The sequence below is a fragment of the Linepithema humile genome, chromosome 1 (genome assembly GCF_040581485.1).
Source record: "Linepithema humile isolate Giens D197 chromosome 1, Lhum_UNIL_v1.0, whole genome shotgun sequence".
NCBI lineage: Eukaryota > Metazoa > Arthropoda > Insecta > Hymenoptera > Formicidae > Linepithema > Linepithema humile.
Genome location: NC_090128.1, coordinates 42,779,209 through 42,803,349, shown reverse-complemented (window position 1 = coordinate 42,803,349; position 24,141 = coordinate 42,779,209). Strand labels below are relative to the sequence as shown.

The window sequence follows — 24,141 nt, the reverse complement described above, 5'->3', positions numbered from 1 at the left end:
TTTTTAACTGAAAAGGATTGATTAAATTTGGTATTAAATTTAACACAATCCTGTTCAGTTAAAAATGCATTTAATAAGTACCGCAAAGATCGCAGAAAATACTTCTCCAAAATTTCGCAATAAATCAGTGTAAATGGAGAATCCGATATATGCAAAATATATGCGAATCAATATTCGATAAAAATTACCATCAGTCTCCGAATAGACACGTGGTACGAAAACGCTGTAATGGAATTTTCGATTAAAAATTTACTACTGAAAATGCATTGACATTGCTATCGAAAATTTGGATGTCCGGCAAACATCAATTCTCGCATGACTTTTATTCCCGCAGCACAATATTTATTTTGCATATTTATTCTACATTATATTATAGCATAACTGATTATTTTGCATTCTATATTATTGTATATTACGCTTAAAATATTTGTAAGCGGATTAAACTAAAAATCTAAATCGTTCGCTACAGCTTATTCAAAAATTATGAAAGATTGAAGTTTAATCATATTAAAGATTCAAAAAAAATTTAAAAAAAAACCGATTCGCGCGCACGTGTATTGAATTACACGTGCGCGCAAAATTGACTTTTTTTTTTATCAGTCTGACCAATATCGCGGTTAATCCACTCGCTCGCTTAACGAAACCTGGCGGGCGATTCTCGTTAAGCTCTGACATACAACTGGCTGTAGTGTAGCGCCGATTTACTCTTCATACAGTATGAAGCATACACTAACCAGCCGTCAAAATGGTACGGGCTACCCGTCGATTGGCTATTACGCGTCAGCATTGTTCGCGACTCGCAGAGTATTGTACGCTGCAGTATGTTTACGGGAATTACCGCGGCCGAATCGACAATACAGACATCCACGGTGCAGCTGTGGTATGCAACCCAGCGCGATGATGCATCGCTGTAAACTTCAACGACGTCGCCAAGATATCAGCCAGTTGCGATCTGGCAATACGTCTGGCAGAACAATACGAGTTGTTCCATTTATCCGACCGTTCCGCGTCGCTTCGCAAAAATTGTACGCGGTATTTGATAAAGTGCTGCTTTCCGAGCCGCTGACGGCGGTTTTGTCGAGTATCGCTTGAAAATATGAAAAGTACTTTTTTTCATTACGATCGACCATGATTATTTTAATTAAGAAATCGTTGTTAAATTAAGCTTATTAAGGCTCCTGGGTAGTCACCGCAGCCATATTAGATTCGTGACGTCAGAAGCGAGAAATGACACGCCGAGAATTCTTGCGTGCCATTTCTAAATAAAATGATAATTTAACAAAGTAACACTCTAGATCGCTTTAAGACACCTGTAAAATTGTCCGAAAACTATGCTTTTTCCTTGACAGGTTATAAACAATCGTTAAATCAACCGTGAAGCGAAGCCTAATTATGCGAGAAAACACACGGTTGACAGCTGTCTGTATGAGTAGAAAATACTCCTTCTACGTTGGGCTTTCCCTGCTAATCTTAGTTTTCGGATAATTTTACAGGTTTCATGAACACGTCACATATCACAGCACTAACATTTAACGAATATTAACGAAATGGCACGCAAGAATAAATTGGGTAGTCAACATGTCATTTTTTCACGTCTAATAGTTCATCGATTCTCCACCTAAGACGCTGCATGAGAATTTCTGTCATATGGACATGTCGGTAACGGTACTAAGCTATATATATTCTGTATTTATCGCGTTTATTTCTTTGTAAACAAATTTTTGAATTATAAATTAGCATTTTGTATGTTATTCAGTAATTTACTTTTATCGTATCAATTGATTAGGTCAAACTGTTACACTATTTACTTATACAATAAATCGACTAGGTAAATTCGACTAGGTTTTTATTCCTACCACAATTATGTCGCCACTGTCAACGCGGAGTTCACGGCTACGGGACCAGGAGCCTTAAATGTTAGTGCTGTGATATGTGACGTGTTCATGAAACCTGTAAAATTATCCGAAAACTAAGATTAGCAGGGAAAGCCCAACGTAGAAGGAGTATTTTCTACTCATACAGACAGCTGTCAACCGTGTGTTTTCTCGCATAATTAGGCTTCGCTTCACGGTTGATTTAACGATTATTTATAACCTGTCAAGGAAAAAGCATAGTTTTCGGACAATTTTACAGGTGTCTTAAAGCGATCTAGAGTGTTACTTTGTTAAATTATCATTTTATTTAGAAATGGCACGCAAGAATTCTCGGCGTGTCATTTCTCGCTTCTGACGTCACGAATTTAATATGGCTGCGGTGACTACCCAGGAGCCTTAAGGCTCCTGGTCCCGTAGCCGTGAACTCCGCGTTGACAGTGGCGACATAATTGTGGTAGGAATAAAAACCTAGTCGAATTTACCTAGTCGATTTATTGTATAAGTAAATAGTGTAACAGTTTGACCTAATCAATTGATACGATAAAAGTAAATTACTGAATAACATACAAAATGCTAATTTATAATTCAAAAATTTGTTTACAAAAAAATAAACGCGATAAATACAGAATATATATAGCTTAGTACCGTTACCGACATGTCCATATGACAGAAATTCTCATGCAGCGTCTTAGGTGGAGAATCGATGAACTATTAGACGTGAAAAAATGACATGTTGACTACCCAATTTATTCTTGCGTGCCATTTCGTTAATATTCGTTAAATGTTAGTGCTGTGATATGTGACGTGTTCATGAAACCTGTAAAATTATCCGAAAACTAAGATTAGCAGGGAAAGCCCAACGTAGAAGGAGTATTTTCTACTCATACAGACAGCTGTCAACCGTGTGTTTTCTCGCATAATTAGGCTTCGCTTCACGGTTGATTTAACGATTGTTTATAACCTGTCAAGGAAAAAGCATAGTTTTCGGACAATTTTACAGGTGTCTTAAAGCGATCTAGAGTGTTACTTTGTTAAATTATCATTTTATTTAGAAATGGCACGCAAGAATTCTCGGCGTGTCATTTCTCGCTTCTGACGTCACGAATTTAATATGGCTGCGGGGACTACCCAGGAGCCTTAAATAGATAATTAAAGCTAATTAAAATAGTCGGTCAATATATCAAACTCGGATACTTGGTTATTTGTACTGAATTAAAAATTTTTTCATTAAGCATTAAAAAAGTTTGTTTAATAAATACACTCTCAATTAACGGTTTACGATTTTTGTTGCAACATTTATTCATTCTGCCATCGCCGTTCGCGTGGGACAATGTTGCATGCAAAAGTAATTCGACGGATACTGCTGAATGAAAGATTAATAATCGCGCTTCCTAGAAACGGACGCATCAACAATTTACCAATTACGGTAAATACGAGCGTCTCTCGCGGCAGCGCGAACAACGCTGTCCTCGGCGTGGCTTTAGAAATCCCCGCATTCGCGAATGATACCGATCCCAGTGTGCACTGCCATCGTAATCCGAACGCACTTTGACGATATCGCCCGACTCTCTATCCTGCTGATTAATCCGATTGCCCCGCCGCAAGAGCGGCACGGAAAAAAGCCTGGCGAGAGCCTGGATATCGCCTCTCGACCACCGCATTTCCGCACCTGATAAAAATCGCGCATTGCACTCTTTTTTACACATGCATTGCAGAACGCAATGGTCGATCTTGCACCCTCTCTACAATGCGCTCGACGCACAATTGGACATTGGCCGTGTCGATTGTCCGGGTAACAGTTATATTCCAGTGTTACAGTGGCGCCGGTACTAATAAAAATCAGCCGTTATTTTCCGCAGCTGCTTTAATTTCTTCTCTGTATGAACGCAATTCATATCCCTGATAAAATCGCGTATTATTGGCGGTAACTATGCAACATGACATTTTTTCCACTTTGCATTTTACTTTTAATTTGCGCTTTTGCTACCGTGTTCAGTTTATGTAGCAGTTGTGTACTTTTACGCCTTTGATCAGTAGTAATTGTATTACGCAATTGTTTCGACATATTAATTAACGATTATTAATAATTTGTTTGTTTTTCTTTTTTTATATAATTATAGAATTGCATATATAAAGAAGTTAACTCTCTTCTCACAATGTTTCTAGAAAAATCCTAGAATTTATAATTTACAGAAATGTATAATCTTTCCGATGCACTTGTCACATCTGCCGTTTCTGCCACTGTCAATACGAGATCTCTTCGTTCGCCGGAACGAAGATATCCGCGATAATATCGCCTCTAATATAATTTGAGACAGTCTACGGTTCCACAGCATTTCGAGCTTCTCCTTCGGTCGATTCGTCGATTGGCTGCGGCTGGATCGTGAGAATTTTATGAAAAGCCCGGCCGAGCGCGATGCGGTCCGAATTCCGAAAGCGACGAGCCGCGTCGTTATTAGAAAGATTGGCTTCCGCCGTCGCTCGTAGATAAAAGCGGGGGCCTTAATGGGAGGTGGGGGTGCCTTCACACCATACGATCGTCCTTCGTGCCTTTCGAAAGAACCGGGCGAGAAGAGGTCACGACAAGATCACCTCGTCATGGACCCGGAGAACTTCTCGGCGAACACTCGGCTCACGTACTCAAGAGCCAAAGTACCAAGGGATTCCCTATCACAATTATTTTCGGCTTAGGCAGAGGGTGAGATTGCTCAAACCTGGCGCCGCGTGATCGCGCACCGCAGACATCAGACAGGATAGATTATTGCGGACGTAGACGTCGCGAGAGCGGCAAGGAAAAAGGTTAAACTCGAATTTTCGAATAAAAAAATATTTTATTTAATTAATTAATCTTAAAGCTGCGTCATATACTTTTGGCCGGCTTTCAAAAACTGTTAATATTTCATGAAAAATGTTAAAATTACCATTGCAATTTCTTTATATAGCTTTTTCTCTTTCAAATATCGATTGTAATACAGCAATCGATGTAGTCTTCTATCGTATTTAGACGTCGTACAACTTATTATTTCATTATTTTCCAAAATTTTACAAAATAAATCAACTGTAAATATCATTGCGATCCTATATTGATGTCACCGCGTTAAAATGCGCATTTGCGTAATTTGTCGCGTCACGATGTTCGCATCGTTGGTCCTCGCCGGAAAAAAAGGAGAAAAAAACAAAAATGCCGAAATGGAGGTTACATCCGGCGTGCGTTGCATCGGTGCTTTAGGTTTGCTTTTCTCTCTCTCTCTCCCTCTCTCTCTCGCCTCTTTTTCCTCCCTTTCTGTTTCTCCATCCCTCTCTGTATCGACGAATAAAAAACAGTACTTTAGTGACGAACGATCCGCATCCGGTACGCGTTACGATTTCACGTCGGGAATTCGCGCTTCTCTGTTCTTCGATGCGTCGTATAAATTCGGGAGTTGGCATAAAAAAAAAGAAACAAAAATATGGCCCCTTCTGTATTGGGCGTATAAACTAACCGGACGTACTAAAGTCGAAAATATTTTTCAAATTCATTCTAGCTACACGTAAAACTTCAACGTATGATTCGCGCTGGCCATCCACGATCCTCGCTCTTCTTCCTGGCGAATCAATTGTTCGTGATAATTTATTTAACACACCTGTCAAGTGTGTCTCTCGTTACGTATAGCTTTGCAAATGTATTTATTACAAAGTATTAATTCTTGGTGTCGAGGGGAAGAGCCGTCGGCAATAGTGCGGCCGCTCGAGGAAATATTGCGTTTTAATCAGCGCTCGCTTTGATGAATTATGCAATCTCTGCGTATAATAGTGATTAACATACATTAACTGAGAATTTTATAATGATAATTTGATTTTAACCCGTAAAATTTTCCCAAAATTATATTTTATTTGTCAAAGCACTTACCATTAAAAACGTAAATTTCTAATAATTTTACAAAAATAACGTCGATGAATCTGAAATTTGACTTGTAACTCAAAATTATTAACAACCATAATAAACAATAGTTTCAATCTTTTTGTTTAATTTCTTTAATTATTGTTAAATATTCGATGTTTGTTTGGTACCGCAGTCTACTTTAGCATGTTTTTAATATTGAGTTAACCAAATACGCATTTTTAAAACAACACATTGAGTTGTATCATCAGTTATAAGAGAGAAAATATACGTTTCACATAGACCTTTTTCCTTTTTGGATGTAAAAAATCGAATTGGAAGTGTGATAAACGGGGAACTAGTGCGATAGCAACAAAATGCCGAAAAGTTCGTAAACGCGCCGGCCAAATGGATACGTTGTTAATGACTTGGCGACAGAACCGTAATTACGTTCGTTTCCCGGATTATAGGTACGCTCATCGGGTTTTCGCTTTGTGCTTCGCTGGCAATGAACATTATGTACTGAATTCCGAATTGTTCCCAGCCGTGCCGTCGGTTTTAAATCGAATGACGCTGCACCGTTGCGAAAGTTCTTCCATTCCACAGTAACGAAGGCCAAAGTGCTCTGGCATCTATAGCGCACTAAATGTGCGTACTTCTATGATAAATTATACCGTGGTGTATCATCAACTACAATCGACTACAATGCGCAGAAAAAAATTAAGACATAATTGCTTTTGCTACGATATTGCTACAGATTAAGAATTAGTTATTAATAGCTAAGCAATGGGCGGTCGAGCTTTCCGCGCTGTCTTCGCGATTCATCAAAATTTTAATGGTTTCGCTCTCTCCCGGCATAATACATGCCGAAAAATATCCCTCGCGGTCGCGTTCGACAATCAGAGCATAAATCATGAGCGGCGAGTTGCGACATAAGGCGGGTCGATCGTGAGGCAAATTGGAAGTTACAAAAAAGCGTCAAACAAAGTGCGCTCAACAAAGCGGCCACGGTATATCACCTCGATAAATCAACGCTTCCGCGTCGCGCCATTCACCACTACAACGGCAGCGAGTTTCCGGTGAAAAAAAAAAAAAAAAAACCGATATTTTCCAAGGTAAAGACCGGCTCATACATCCATGCATATTTGTTAACATTGAGAGCAAACCAACACACCGCGAATAAACGTCATACGAAGCCTTCTGTTTTACGAGCAACCGGCATTCCACTAATTGCTGCAGTCGTCCACGTTATCTTGGCGCATATTATATGCTAGCCCGTGCTTCTATTACACCTCGTCGTATCGTTTTTACTGCCCAGCGCGCACAAATAACTCTTTCATTGCGAGTTTTATGACCCTTGCTTTTATACCGTCGCTTAGATGGTTTGACAGAGTTAAAATCATGAGACTCCATTCATAAAACTTCGACTCGTTTACGAAGAAAGTGCAATCTTCCTCAAAATTTTATATGTAAATATAGATCAAAGTTATTATTAATTTTTTAAATTCTTATATAACGACTCAATTATATTGGCATTTTCTTTGATTATCATCTTTATCTTATCAATCCTCAATTTTACGCAAAAGTATCCGATTAATGAAACATTCGTTATATGTATTGTATATTCGTTACGAAGGTTAGAAAAAAGATACGTTACTATGCGAGTCACGAAAGAGAGAAATATTAAAGAAATAAATTTCAAGAAGCACTTAGCCCCAATATAATCCACTCCTCTATAAGCAATGATCCCGCCTAAATCTACTCTTTTTTCTCTCTCCCGTACATAAAATACTCAATCTTCTTTTACCATTGCCTTTCCCAGTATTGGCTTTTCTCGATATTGACATATCAGTCAATATAAAAAAAATCTCTAGGGTACTTAGGAAAATTTTGCAAACGAACGAGATCGTTATCTTGTCGCAAGAAGCGACCGGGGGGATTAAAAAAAAGCAGTTACGTTTAGGAGTTAGCTGATTGCTTGATAAAGAGCAGGAAGAAGGGTGGTAAAGGTCGACGGCGAGAAAAGCGGAAAATGCAGGGAAAAATCCCACAGAGCACGAGTTGCCCATTTACACAGAATATTATTTTTCATAGGATACGTGGACGTGGGGCGAATAAAGAAAAATCATGGGGGTGCCAATGTATTGTCGCTCACGTGACATGGGAAACAATCACAAACGATAGATGTTTAGCACCTTCGCCTCCTTTGAATGGACCGGATGCTCCTTTTCACTGTCCACGTAATTCTCATTGCTGCTTATTATCCGTCTCTTTCTTGTTCCCCTGCCTCAATATTTCTTCTTTCTTTTTCTTATTGTTAGCGAATGCGTCCCGTGTATGACAAGCTTTCATCAATAGCGGATCTCATTCACACAAATATCTCAATAAAATTGTGTTTTTGTAGACTAAAATAATTTTTTCTGTGCAATGCTTTTAATTTTGCGATTAATGTTAACTAAACTAAAGTCGAATTGATAATAAAATATAAGGAAATAAGTGAAACAATATGAAAATTCTTCGTCGCCTCCTTCGAAAAACAAATTAAATTCATGCGTCTTGTTCCTGGTCTCATAAATAAAATGTGTTAGAAAGGCGAGCCTTTGTGATTAAAAGTCAAGCTAATTACGAGAGAGAGAGACATCAAGCTGAGGAAGAATTTTTTTCCGCGCGCAAAACCAACTGCACGTTCATCACTCATGAACAGACCTACCGTCGGTCCTGTAATTACAAGTCATCGTTGTCATATTTAAACTTTTTTCGCAGAAATTGAGAATTACTCCCAGTATGTAAAAATGAATAATGTTTAAGCGTCATAGTCAATCTAAAAAATTATATATTTCTCAATACTAGCGAAGAGGATGTCAAGTAACATGAAAAAATATACCAATTACATGCAAATGCTATTTTTCATCGTTATTTAGTTCGTTTTTAAGAAAAATGACCTTACAGAAAGCTAGTTAAGCGTATAAAATAAATTAAAATTACAGCGGTGATTCTAATAAATATCATTCGTTGACTCGCCTTTCCTAAATTTACTGACATATGTATATACTCTATAATTTTCGAATAATTTTTCCTCTCTCCGTTCTCCGCAGTTAATATGAAAAAACCGGGGCAAGTGGAAACGGATGTAATTACTTACTCGTATTGCGTAATGATTTATGCAACTTAATGCATTATATAACGCGATTAAAATAATCCAAGTCACATAATCGCGAGTATCCCGTTAAATAATAATAATGAGACCGATCGATCAGTTTGCTCACGTATCAAACAGTCTCCAAGGAACTGTCCTCTTTGTAATCTCCAATTCTTCAATTTTTGCTGGCAGCGGTGACGAGGTGGTTCGATAAACGTTACGGAAACGGAGAAATCTCGCCGATTTATACGACGACGCTTCCAGAAGCTATGCTAATGTCTCGAGCTAGACGTCTTTACCGACATTCTCCGGCCGCTACTGCGTCTAACTTCCATTCCCGGTAAATAAGTAGTTCAAAAGCCTTCGATCGGCACGAAATTACCTTTCGCATTAGGAAGCGGACGGTCGAACTTGGTGAATTACTCCGAGCGAGTGCGAAACGACGGACCTTTCTTTCCTTTCATTTGGCGGGACGGGCGCCGCTGCAACGGCGTCGTGAATTTTCGTAACACACTAGTAAATTTTCCGATCTCCTACCATATGTGTGTATGTATACATACACATACACACACAGTGTGACGATGCAAACAGATTGATTTTCTATCTTGGGTTTTGAAAAGAAGTTCAAAAGAATCGAAATCTGTGATCTTCATAACGCAATATTTGTCTGAGAAAACACATGTATAAGATGTCTAGACATCTCTTGATTCTTTGAAAAATTTAAAATATAATATATAATATATAATAAAATAAATATAATAAATAATATATAATAAATCTTCTAAGATATTTTGTATATGAGAAAGCCAACTAAGCCGGTAATTTTAATAAAAGTGCGTAGATTAAAATTGTGCATTATGTGTTAGTAAGCATAGAAAAATATATTTGACTTATAATTTTATCTTATAAACTGTAAAACTGCACATTGCAACATCAATATTTCGAAAATTAAGTGAAAATATTTCGCCAGAAGTTAAGTTAAAGTTGAAAGGATATAATGGTATTGACGCATCTGGCACACTTCATTGAATATCATGAATATATTGTCGCTGAGGATCGAACAACTTTACTACATATCCGCAAGCCATCAAATAATATTTTTTCATAATATCTAAAGTGCATCTTGCAATAATGCAACGCTTGTACTGCAAATAAGCTTTAGATTTTCGTTGCCTAGCAATAATTTCGATTCAAGCATTTCAAACTTATTACACTGATTTGACATTATATTAAATTTTTTCATAAAATTTCATAAATATGCAAGACGAATTAAATACAAATTATTTTTTAAATCTTATACCAACGCAAAAGTGTTCTGTCACATCGCGCCTCAAGATTGATTCGCGAACGTTCAGGTTGCGCGCAAAAAATTTCAATTAGCCCGAGCTTGATATTGCAATTTAAGTACAACGCAGAATTTAATTGTTGTTCGTTAAGCTGCTTTCCATTCCTCTTGGCAAATCCAATTTTCCAAATTCTTTATGTTACCACTACCGTTATAATCTTTCCTTTTTTCACAAAATCTTTGCTAGTGACTATTGATTTAGAAGCGCGTTTTTTAAATTTTATTTGACGTAATATGCTTCGTATTATGCGACGTCTTTTATCACATTTTTAATAATAAATTTTAGTAAAAATTATTAATATAAAAAAAAAAGAATTTTCAGAACATTGATCTTAAACATGAGACAATTTAGTAAATTTTTTGCGATATAGATATATGAAATTGTTATAGAAAAATTAATCAATTTTTAATAATCTTATGAAAAAATAAGGATTCTATCCCTAAAACACGACGTGTTCCGATTTGCATTAAATTTGCAACAAACGCCATCGTTAACGCTAGTTTGATACAGTCAGTCGATCGAGCGGAAATTACTCTTCTCGCGGGCAATTACCGTACATTACATTCACCGGAAGTTTATCTCCCCGCAGAGCATTGTAAAGCTAGTCGTGCTTGTGATAACGTTGACGTTAACGCTAACATATAGCAAGATATAGCGTTAGATGTTTATTTAGCGTTAATTAGTTAAATGCTCTCTCACTCTCTCTCTCTCTCTCTCTCTCTCTCTCTCTCTCTCTCTCTCTCTCTCCTTTCTCCTCTCTCTGTCTCTCTCTTGTACAAATATTTGTTTATATATTCTATTATGCATTTATGAGTTAATTATCAAGTTTAGCATACTGTTATTCAAGAAATTACAAAAAATTCAATAATTATTACGTATAAACTAGATCAAAATTGCCGATAATTACATTCCCATCCACTGTTAATTTGCCATAATATAATACTAAGTTATTATGCATTATGTTAAAGTGATCAATAATTAGATACATGGGAATACTAACGAGAAGATTCGTTTGTCCAAAATTAGGATTGGTCGATATGAACATTGACGTTATTCGTCGACGTTATTTGATATTCGAAGATGAAGATCTTTTTCGTCGTTATGCTTTGTTTTCGCATATCGGCAATGATAAAAAAAAATTATTTCTCTTCACGTGCATACTCGAGAGATAGGTGCTCTAAAAGAAATTAAAAGTTCATCCTTTCATCCGTGGCACTGGCTAATGTATTTACGATCCTTTCGCGGCAGAAAGTTATCCCTTTCCGCGTTAAAGTACTGCTTTCGATTATTCGCGCGCGCGCACGGAGGGACTCTCCCGCGAGAAACCGATAATTAAATTGCTTGATTAACGCTGATAATTATTCCGCAAGTTCCATCGCCAGAAGCACAAGAGGAAGAAAAAAAAGAGGTAGAAGCAGAGCGTTAAGAATTTTCCGGGAAGCCAACACGGCGGGTCGCTGCCGGAAAAATCTCAGAGCAAATTTGTTCTTAAAAGAGGAACAATATTTACACGGATATTAGATAATTGCTACATTCCAAAGTTAGACACAAGTGCTTCTATGCTTTTAATGCTTTTTAAACGATTAAATTTTTTTGAACGAGTTGAACTTTCGAGTCTTTGTGGAAGTATACAGAATTTTACCTAAATTAAAACATTAAATTATTATCACGTTATAAGCGATTTAAATACTATACATTGTAGAACAATAATATTAGATGTTATAATCCAAGTATATAACTCAACATATTGTAAATTGCAGAGTTTTTATTGCAAATATACTTCGTATTTACAACGATAAATCTAAAAAATTTCTTCACTATTTCAAAATCTGAAAAATAATCTTTACAAAACGATCTGTGTGATAAATATCTTTTTAAAAATCTAAAAAAAAAAACCTACGAGATAAAAGAAGAGACGCCGTCAAACACGTAAGCCAGCTGATTCCGGCAAATTACAATCCGAGAAGATACAGGCGTTTCACTTGCTTTTTCTCGACCGCACCATGTGAAAAAGCGGACAGAAGGTAGGACTGGTTCCCCTCTGGTTCGAAGGGATATTGCCGAGACTGTGCCGAGGCGCGAGGATCTTCGCACTGCCGTTAATCATTCGTGACACGTACGTGGCGGGATTTAGCAAATAAATGAAATTATTACACGACGGAGCCGGTGTTACCGGGGTACCGGAGGCAGCGCTTTCCCGTTGGGCGAAAGCGAGAGAGAGAGAGAGAGAGAAAGAAAGAGAGACTAGCAGGATCTCCTCTGGGTTATACAGTAAAGCGTGATGAGCCGCCATTCCCGCTCGGTGGACGTGCCGGATAGCTAGCCACCATTTTCAAGATATATCGTAGCCCGAAGGGTGCACGAGAAGCCTTGGTAAAAGAAATAATTTCGACGTACAGAGCGATTAGCCCTTCCCAGGCGATCAATCGCACTTCCGTCCACTACACGCATCATAGGGCCAAGTAATTTATCGTCCCTGGTATTTCATTTCACAAAGATTGTATTACAGAAACGAAAAAAACTACAACGCAATTAAATAAAATTGTGATAACAATGTATTTGTTTGGTTCTTACTTTTGCACTAGCGATATATCTGCAATAGCAACACTTTTATTCTCTAGTGTAAAATTTAATTGTAAATCCTAATGTTTCGCGATTCAAAAAATTTTTATCTAAATTAGAAGAAACTTCATATTCCTCGAAATCTTTAAACAATGGTTGGCGAAAAGAAATATTCGAAACACACGGGGATTAATTCACTTTCTTCTCGTCGATGAATTTTAGTTTCTAATTCCATGATCGCATAGACACGTTTTTTTTTCATTTCAGCATTACTTCTTGTAATGCAGAAAACAATTGCAATTTTTATCATCGGAGACAACGAATGGCATGTAACAACGAATATTATCGCTCCGTCGCACGATTATGAGCCGCTATAATTAATGAGCAATTATTGTAAGTGGCTTATATTGATTTTCGGTCCATCATAATATACTTACCGCTGTATTTGACAAAATAATCAGTGGCATCGATAACAGCTTAATTAATGTCTCGTGCAATTATAAATACATGAACGGCACGAAATAGGCGAGCAAAATTCTCGCGATTTGTTGCTCGCGATTTGTACACTAATGAGAGCACGTGTGGCTGATTATATTATTTTCACCGAATTAATGCCCATAATTACAGATACATAGCTATATCTGCATTGTGCACATTTACCTCTTAATATGATTATCTGATTTCAAGTCTCATTTACTGGTGTAAAAATTACAGCCAATGTCAATAAAATTATAAAAATCACCAAATTGATTTTAATACTAAACATGCAGTAAAATTATTGACTGCAACAAAATAAAATAAGTAACGTAATAATAAGTTATGCACATACAAAGTTATTTAAAAATTTGTTATTTTCGATCTATACCCTCGCAAAAGCGAACGCTTTCAATGTTATTTCACAAATTTGTGATACGAACTAGCGACACGCAGGATCGAAATTCAAGGCAAGAAATTTTATACTCAGAAAAGCCTAAGGAAATTCGTATATTACATGCAAATCTTATAGCAGAAGGGAATAAATTCTAAACGCGAGGGGTGGCAAGGTCGCCTGGTACAGAAAGCAAATTTTTTTCTCTTTCCCCTCGCAATCTATGATAATTTATGATCACGAGAATTTTATTTCAAGAATAAAATTTTCCCAGCAAATATTTCATAAAATCCACATTTCTTATTCTAATTTACAATATTGCGGAGTTTTCATTAAAAATTTACTTCAAATATTTTCATCTTAAAACTAATTATTAAGTTTACACATTCCCAATTGTATTTTAAAATAACAATAAATAATGAAAATGGCGATAAGAGCCGTTGCAGAATGTTCGTGCTAAATTTTTAATTTTTCTTAAAGAAATTAGTAAATTAGTCTACAAGAGACAGTTAAATTGTACACCGATCTCAATTCGAGATACTTAAAGTGTACGAAAATTTTAAAGTACATTGTTCTCATATATCGAGAAACTTTAATGTACGTATAGGAATTATTGTAAAGAAAGGAAGAGAGAAAAAATATCAGGGCGCGAGTGGCTAAGCCGGGAATTGAACCCGGGTCTTTCGCTTGCCGGGCGAATGTTCTGACCATTAAACTACTCAGACCCCACGCTTCTAACATTTCATCTCTCCTAGATTAGGAAATCAACAATGCTGTAGGACATAAACGCGTCATAATGCCCGCGTGATTTAAAACTTTAAACCACATATAATGGAAGGCTCCATATGTTTAACAAACGATAAATAATGAAAATGGCGATAAGAGCCGTTGCAGAATGTTCGTGCTAATTTCTTTAAGAAAAATTAAAAATTTAGCACGAACATCCTGCAACGGCTCTTATCGCCATTTTCATTATTTATCGTTTGTTAAACATATGGAGCCTTCCATTATATGTGGTTTAAAGTTTTAAAATAACATTTGTCAATTATTATCCTATTATTCCTGCTGAGTGGTAATCTCAATGTGCGTTGTGCGTTACTTCGTACTATCAAGCGGTTGTTATTGTTAAAATTGACAGTTTATATCTTGAGAAGATTAGTAATGTAGGTATTACATTTAAAAGAAAAACTGAACACAAGTTCTTTTGTTTAAACATTAATTTTTATATATGATTTATATGGCTTGCGGCTTAGTGCAGATATTTTTTAGCGTTTTATAGAAAATATTCAGTCTTCTTTGAATAATACATTTTTAAATTCATTGTTTAAATCTTTTCTAGATTCCATCAAAGACGCAACTCTGCTGTTTAATATAAATTCTCGCTCGAAATGCGCTTCAATTATTTATTTTCGAATTATTCTACACTATACATTTATGTAATAACCTAATCACAAGTTTTACAACCAATGTTTATATGTGAATAACAAACTTGTGTTAAATAACGCTTGTATAGTGCTGTAAATTGTGACAAGAATGATGATATAAAAGAAATAACTAAGAGAATTAATGGCGCGCGTGGCGCGCGCTGGTGTGTGTCCAGTATTAATAAATTTTACCGTAAACTTTAAATTTTAATAATTTGTAAATATTAAACATTGTAACCTATAAGATGCAATATAATATAATACAATAATGTGTCGTAAAAATGAAATGCAACACGCATTGATAGCAATTCTCTGTGTGTGATTTTTCAGTAGCTAAACTAAACTAGCGAAACTAAACGAGCTTTTAAGTGCAATTTTGCGTGTTCTTCTTGATGCTATTGTTGCATATCAGTGTGTCTGAAAGCGCCGCGACTGAAAGCGCGAAACTTTATCGCTACGCTGCACGTTGTCGAGCCTGACTGATGAAGACGGAGGAACGTAATAAAAAGACGGGCTGGAATCTACGAGGAGGAGCGACGCAACCGCGGTTCGTCACGGTATTCCGTGCTTGGTATTCGGAGCGAGTAAAATCTCGCGCGGGAGTAATAAAGATGATTGTATATTTCGATAAAGTCGACTTAATGTGACGATGACGAGTGTCGTCGTCGTCCTTTTCTATAGCGTCGTCTCGACGTCGACCTTCTCCACTTGTCTGGCATGCCGTCGTCCTTCTCTACTTTGCTCGCAATGTTACCTATTCCCGATCCTCTTTCTTTCTCTCTATCTCTCCTATTCTTTTCTCGTTCTCATTGTTCTTCGCCTCGTTTCTTCGCTCCTCTCCGCAAAGCAAAAAAAGCGCGGTTGCTTCGGCTCTCATAACAACGAGACTGAAATCGTACATAGAATTTATATGCCGCTACCACGCGCCGGTCGAGATACGCCCCGCTATTCTTCACGTCCAAATCCCCGGACTCGTAAGCGCGCGAACGACAATGGAAATATTTTATCTTTATTTAATCTCACCGCGCATCGCCGCACCAGATGTATACGGATGATTTTTATTAGCATCACGAGCGCGATAAATGCGCGATTTTCTTCCATTCTAAAATTGATTGTTGGGAAAAAATATTCTCGAGAAAAACATAAATACTTTGATTTGCAAATATTTCTTACACGTGGTTATTATTCTTATTTTAAACGCAAAACTTGTTCTCCAAGAGTAGAATAATCATTGTGAAATCGCGATTCAAAGAGTTATATATCGATACCTTAAATCCAAAACCTCGTATCTCGAATTTTAAATCAATTTCATTTTTTCAGTATTTTTATTTTCTTCAAATTTTTTTTCTAAATAATTCAAAAAACTTATTTATTAACAACTTAAAATTATTTTAAATTCAAAGTTTGACAAACTAATCGAAATATGTATTATACAATAAATAAACAATTTTTAATGTCTCCTGTAAAATTTAGATTTTTTTTAGTTATGAGATTTTGGATAAAAATATCAATGTATAATTTATCATACTTATGTATTATATATATTCATATAATATTCATGTACATAAGTTTTATATATTGTGACATTTACAAAGAAATCAATATTGACAAAGCAGATTTCAATTGCTTATTTTCATTGAAATTATTTAAATTAGCGATATTTTTCAATTAAAAAGATAGATTACATTTGAAATATATAATGCCTATACTATTGCATCAAGAAATAAACGAGATGTTTAAAAAAACATACTTTCTGCTAGGAAATAGTTTATTTTTTGACGCGCTGATGTCCCTTCGGGACCATCGATCGCATAGAATATTTGCTGTATTGGTATCCTGAGGGACTCGCGTGATGCTCGCCGGACAACGAAACATTTTGTTAACCGTACCCTGCCGTACTGTTTTATGTGGATTCATGCAAGTCCCAAGTGTACGCACCGTCCTCTCGGCGCCACGACGTATATTAAACGAGAAGAAATAGATTAACAGAACAGCGGCATTAATATGGATAATCGTGTAAATTTGCATGAACATTAATTCGCGCGCCATTTAGCTCTGTCACTGTAATAGAGCGCGACAACGACACTTGCACGCCGTGACAGTACAAAATTATGTTAGGTGCACATCAGGAACACTGGCATTAATATCAACTCTGTGGCTCGTTATTCAATTACCTGAAATTTATAAGTTAACAATTATTATTAGCATATATATTAATAAACGTCCGCAAAGTTTATCTGGACAATAAATGTATCAGATAAATACAATTAAAAGAAAGCGTAATATAAATATTAATAGCGACATTTTTCATACAACATAAAATGTCTAAATAACTAAATTGTCATCTATTATTGGATAATTTTCCGATTGGCAATAAAAATTTCGATAAACTGATATCTCTAAAATAATGTATATAACAAAGGCATTTATATTTTCGAGCAAATCTTAAATATTATTATTATTCTGCAATTTCTCTGCAACTTTCAATTGACACAACGAATTGACGAATGCTAAAAATGATCGATCGAGCTGCAGAAGTTCGAATAATGCATCCTCTCTTGCCGTTTTTTTGCACTCGTTAACCCGCGACATAGACAGGCTTGATATATCCCGAGGGCTGGTCTATGCTAAACAGGATTAGGGAGTCACAATGGGATCCGGAGAGCCGCCGGGGTCAGGACTCCGTAATAAGATTCATTGTGTTCGCTGGCTCACGCTTGGACGCGGCGTGCATATCCCGCGTAAAAAACATAAAAAGAAAAGCAGGACGCCGCGGAAAATCTCCCTAGCGGAAAGCTGTTTTCCGTGCGTCCATGGTGCAAACAGCCAGCGCGCGTCGCGCGCACTCGCCAAATAAAGCCGTTTTCAGAGAGTGTAGAGTATTAAAATTCTCATTCGCAAGCGCTCGCGGCGAAAATTAGTTGCGTCCGCGCACGATGTCCATAGTACGTTCAAGAAATTATTCCAATTAAATATATGAAAGTACTTTTCTTCGCAGAGATTTAATCACGCGTATTAACGTGTTCGATTGCAGCTCGACTCATTGCATTTATTAAATTCATTCTACACAACGGCAATTATGTATGGCAGAAAATGCTATGCAGCCGGCTTTCATCGCTAATGGCACCGCGGTGCTCATCAAAAGGCGGATAAACCCCATGGAAAGTTTCGTTAAAAGCGAATTATCGGTTAAAAAGTGGGCACGGAATATCCCTAAATTAGAAGACAAAAATTCACAGAAGTATTCTTTCAGCAAAATCGATTCTCACAATTATTCTCCTAAATTTTTCACCCAAAATTTCTATATTCACTCTTTCAGCAGCTAATGCTTTGCCAGAGGTGAAATATATTTTAGTTCTCTCGGACGTGTTCAATAAATAAAACTTAAATACCATCGAATAAAACTTGAATGCCACCGAGAAATAATTAAACTTACTGCGAAAGACCGATGCCACGTGGTTAATTATCCGCGCAGAGCGACCGTTGCACAAATAGGTAAATACACGCTCTTACGCGCATTACCGAGATTGTCGGCTGCACACGCTGCAGTGCAGTATACCGCTAAAGAACGCGCCGCCGGTACGACGACAGCTTGCACCGACCGGAGATTTTCTCGGTGTCAGTGAGCCCCGGTAACGGCTGGCTTCCGGCACAGCCGGAAATAGAGCGTGGTCGCTTTTCTTGAGAGAAGCTCGCGCCAACAGATCGGAAGCGCGCGTCAACAGCATCATGACAGTAAGGAAAGAGCTCCTCGTTATCGAGTCGCAGGATTTTTACAACATCATTAAGCGTTTCTAGAAATGAATTTCGCTTAATGAGATTTCTTATGAAAACATCAACCGTCCACTCTCGTCGCCACATTTCCTATAGAAAGCGAAAATTCTATGTACCCGAGTACGTATGCTAGAAAAGTTTTTGTAATACATATATATATATATATATTTTTTTTAATTAAAACTTTATTTCTCAATCTAATAAATGTTTGAAAATTTCAAGAAGTACGCAATACCATCTTCAAGTTATCGCAAATTATCGCAAGCTTTCAATGTTATTTCGAAGTACGAAACTCCTTTGCGCCAAACTACAACGCGAACAAAAACATCGCTTTGTCGAAAGGAGCGAAAATTCGAAATCTTTACATGGCGAGGGAGTAGTTTGCTGATAGTTGGTACTAATTACATTCATTAATTATCGATTGACCGCGTCTCTCCGTGGCATGAAATAATTCAGGTGAGAACAAAGCATTGTCATCGAAAAAGAACAGGCTGGCTGGAGGCTGGATAATCGATAAATTAGCGCAAGCAGAATCAACGCGAGACAACAACGCGGCAAGAACAGCGCCGATAACAACAGCGGCAGGAGCAACAACAACGGCCCACGCTCAAATGGTCAGTCTGTGTGGAATTACACGGTTTTAATCGCGTGTTGGTTTAACTAAGCCATCGGTATGATCGCGATATATGAGTGGATGCCACGCACGCCGCGAATCCTAAATACGCGAATAGGAACTGCATTGCTTTAATTGCAGCCCACGGTGTGACTCCGGTGTCCGCCTAACGAGCATAATTAATCGATAATCCAGTCCGGTCTCTCGGATCCACATAAGCGCTGCCGACGCCGCCGGCTATACGGAACGCATAATCCAATATTAATTTACGTACCCGGCTCATTACGGCACTTGAGAAAATATGTACTATTTCGTAACCGGCCCGCCAATAACCGGACCCTGTAATTAACCCGACGTCGGCGTTCTAATTATGAAACGCCAGATAAAAACGCGCGTTTACGCACATTGGCTCGTTACGGCGCGCCTCTGCAAATAATTATAATAAATTAATAATCGTGCGCGTCTCTGTTATTTTATAATGAAACGAGGTCGAGTAGATTAATGCTTTATTCAGAGATAGCAGAATTATTTCCTTTTTATTTTTTTTTATCGCTGATGAGCGGATAAAGCGTCGCGATGATAATTAATTCCCGAGCTGTAACGAAATATTTATACACAGTTTGCAAAGCTTTTGAATTCTTTACCTTGTTAGTGATTAAAGGAGAAATTTCCTAATATATTATAATACAGAAGCATTTTTTGGAATTTATATTTTATATATTAAACTGTCATAAATATAAGTTATAAGAGAAAACATATTAATGTTGATGATTAATGTTGGTGGTGTATATTTCATTAAAACAAATTGAACTATCATTTCATTAAAACTTTTGCCAGAGAGTGAGAGAGAGGGGGGGGGGGAAAGAGAGAGAGAGAAAGAGCGAGCAACAGACTGTTCCATGTGAAAAAGCTCAAAAAACTTATTTCCGCGATAGAACTGACACATGGTATGATTACATCGCAATTTTTTTCTTTTCTCCCTCTCTTTTTCTCTTTCTTAACTCGCCCATGGTTTCTTGAAGAGCCAAAGATTCCTTCTAAACCTGCGAAGAGAAACCTTTTTTACTTTTACGGACTTATGTAAATTTCATGAATGTTCTCTGGGATTTCTCCGAGATTCCGGATGGTGATAAGCAATTTATAGCGTTTTATGATATCTTCAACGAGGCGCTGCATACAATTTTTGCACGTACAGTGGCATGAAATTTCAAACAGGCGAAAAATCGCAAGAGTAGTTTTCATGGTTAAAAGTCTCTCGTCAATAAATTATCTTAAAATAAGAAGAACAAATGTTCCAACTTAAAGCGGTAATAAGGCGCTGGTATATAAAAATATGCAATCTATTGACATACATAACATCTCTTTATTCTGTCTTCAAATCACAGAATAAAATTGCCTGTTCTCAATAAACTCAACCATTTATTTGCATTGAAAGTAATATGCTTCTTTCCTCTTAGAGCTATAAGAGTTAAAAAGTGTTTAACTTCTGTCAAAGCTCGACGACGAATATTTACTGAACTATATCGCTAGAGAGAAAGAGACAGAGAAAGAGAGAAGAAGAGAACGAGAGAGAACCTGTACGCTCTTCTCTCGAAACCTGGCCTCTCAAAAAAAAAAGTGGACATACACGCGGCGAGCAGCCTGCCGGAAAACAAGCGGGACAAAGCTTAGCACGCCCGACAAAAAAGCTCACGCCCGAAAAACTCACTCACAGTACGCGACAAAAGACGAGCGCGAAACAAAACAGCGATGCGTCGTGTTTGCACCCGTGCATCCCTGCATCCCTTCATCTCCTCTGCTTCTCTTCTGCTTTTAGAAAATAAAAAACACATGAAAAACCTGCCGAAAAAAATAAACTGTCGTCCGCCTAAGCGAAACCTCGAACGAAGCGAAGAATGAGAAGAGAGAAAGAAGGAGAGAGAAACAGTGGTCGAAAAATGGTCATAACAGACAAAATTGCAAATCTTAAAAATAAATCAAGTTAGGAAATTTAGGATAACAAGAGAGAAAAACTCGTCGCGAATTAAACTTTCATTTGCTTTTTCAAAAAATCCGCAGAAAAAAATAGACGCAAAGACAAAGACAAAAAGTTGTAAAGAGAGAAAAAAAAAGGAAGAAAAAAAATGGGGGGTTCACAATAAATTTTTTATAAAACTATCTTCGTGTCAAACCTCGTTGCAATGGAAAATGAATGGTTTTATGTTTCGATAATAATTCATTTTAACGTAGTAATTTCGCCGCGATTTCGCTGTCGTGTAAACAAACTGCCGCCGCATTTTATAGGTCTCGCCCATGCTTTAAGTCCGACAATAAAGTCGGTAAAGACTAATGCTCTTCTCTCTGGCAGCTTTTCCACTTCCAACGCATTATTCTATATTTTTTCATCTCTCCCGCTGCATCTTTTCATTCGTTATGCTCTAATCCGCGTCCTCGCACGCTCATCGGAACGGTTGCATCGGCTGGACCAAGCGCAGATTTTCTTTCGCACCGATCTCAGATCTTTCAATGAGGCGGTGGTATCGAGGATCGATTCGGCAGAGTGATTGAAGCGATTCTGTAGAAAATATATGGAGAGCCGATCGGAAATTCGGAGAGGTGGCCGAGCGACGATTCGTATGAAAAATTGATGTTATCGGACTTGGAAATTCATCCCTGGGCTTTCGACAGCGGACTCCGATGGTGGTTCTCGGGATTTGTGCGACCGGGTTGCGAGGCAGAGTGGAATGCGGCCAAGTGCATTGTGGAGCGGCAAAGGAATACAACGGTTGTTGAAAGAAATATACATTGATCCGAGTGTATCGCGTTTCCAGTCGGCAACATGAAAAACATTAAAATCGCAAAGCGGCGACGAAGCCTGCTTTAAAGTTATAAAACAGTATCGGAAGTGCGGGATTACAAGCTTTTCTCAACACAAAAACAAAGACGCTTTATACATTTTCCACGGCGTGTGATAATTGAAGGGTTGAAAAGTATAGAGAATTTTATCTGCAGAAGCAGTAAGTGTAATACTATAAAAAAGAAACAATCTCTCTGCCAAAATCAGCGCTCGCAGTTTAACTTTTGCATTTGTTCACTTGTACGTATAAATCAGAATAAAAAAATACGTAGAGCGACACATTAATTCCTACTAGAAATTTTTTAAAACTATAAGTTTTCCGCTTTTCTAACATCATGGTAAAATTTTCACATTACTAAGCGATTTCGTAAGAAAGCGTAACTACAAACTTCTGAAAGTCGAATCTGGAGAACGCCGCATGCATCCTTGCGAGAAGTCTCGAGCGGAAATGGCGGATGGAAGTGGATGTGGGAGAAGGAAGAGATAAATAGGGGTACTAGACGGAAGCAGGATAGAGAGAGAGAAAGAGAGAGAGAGAGAGAGAGAGAGAGAGAGAGAGAGAGAGAGGGACAGAAAAGGGGAGAAATAGAGGCGCGTTGATGGAAGACCAGCAAGCCTTCGTCTGAGCACGGCTAGCTCCAACCCCTGGCCGCTAATGGTTTACAAACAGACGGTGACAGGGTAATGCTGCGAGGGTGATAGCCTGTCCATTATGAGACAAAGTAGCATAATCACTGATTTACGAGAGAGGCATTTTCGACATTCTAAAATTTACCGTGCGAAATTAATTCAAAATTGCCGATAAGCTTCGTAACAAAAAATTCATATTTGTTTGTTGAATATATTTAACTAGTTTACGCACGTATTTTCGGTCAATATTTTTACTTTTTTTTTGTTAAAACAAACAATAAAATATTTAATACATTGATTTAATACGGTGTAACTGCTAAATTAAAAAATAATTCACCATTTATCGTAAATTTATTGTAAATTGTTCATTAACAAAAATTTATTTTACTACAAACTCTAATTTATTATAACTATTATTATTATTGTTTAGCAAATTACAACTTTAAACTCTTTTATTGCGTTTGGTATTACTTTCTTTCGCCGAGTGTTTTTTCCGGCCGGTTTGTTTCGGATTATCCTAGAACGGTTTTTCAGAGTTTCAAGAACTTTTTCTTAGCGCGATCACGCGCGAAAAGCATGCACGAAAGATTGTGAATTACTGATCTAACTCGAATTTATAGCAAATAAAGCGTTTCATCGTTCCGTCGCCACAGTTTGACTCAGCGCTTCCATGTATCGAACCGCGCGAGCGGAAAGTCCGCGAACACCATCGGAAATCGATTTTATGGGAAATAAAATGTTGTTTTCATCCCTTCGCAACCGCGCCTTCCCTTCTCCCCCTCTCTTCCCCCTCTCTCACTTTCTCTCTCTCTTTCTCTCTTTCTCTCACCTTTTTTAATAGTACATCGCGCTCTCACGATTTCACCACTATAGTGATTTTTCACGTGCATCGCGGAGCGCTCGAAAATTTAAAGCCAATGAAAATTCCCTCTCCATGTCTTCCCCGCTTTCTGCTCTCGACTTTAAAATCAGCTGTGAATTTTAAAATCCTCATGCCGATATAAAACGATACGGCGGAAGTACAGCGAATAACGCGATAGCTCAGGTTGCCGCAAGAGCTCCCTTTGGCCGGAATATATATTTAAGGTCTCACTAATGGAAAATCACGTCCTATAAGCTGTTACTTTCGCGAGAAAGAAAGTGGAGTTCTTGTCAGAAAATAGCAAGCGACATGAGTTAAAAGCGAGAGCTGCACTTAAACAGGAAGCAAAACGAA

At 37.5% G+C, this 24,141-nt stretch overlaps 1 protein-coding gene and 1 non-coding gene across 3 annotated transcripts in view; both read right to left on the bottom strand.

The window, feature by feature from the left end:
* The window catches only part of LOC105675049 (uncharacterized), a 236,865-nt gene that overhangs the window by 132,028 nt on the left and 80,696 nt on the right, over positions 1-24,141 (bottom strand). The gene's annotated exons all lie outside the window — the stretch shown is intronic.
* On the bottom strand, positions 14,302-14,374 carry TRNAA-GGC (transfer RNA alanine (anticodon GGC)). Its single transcript has one exon. It is a non-coding gene; the product is annotated as a tRNA-Ala (tRNA).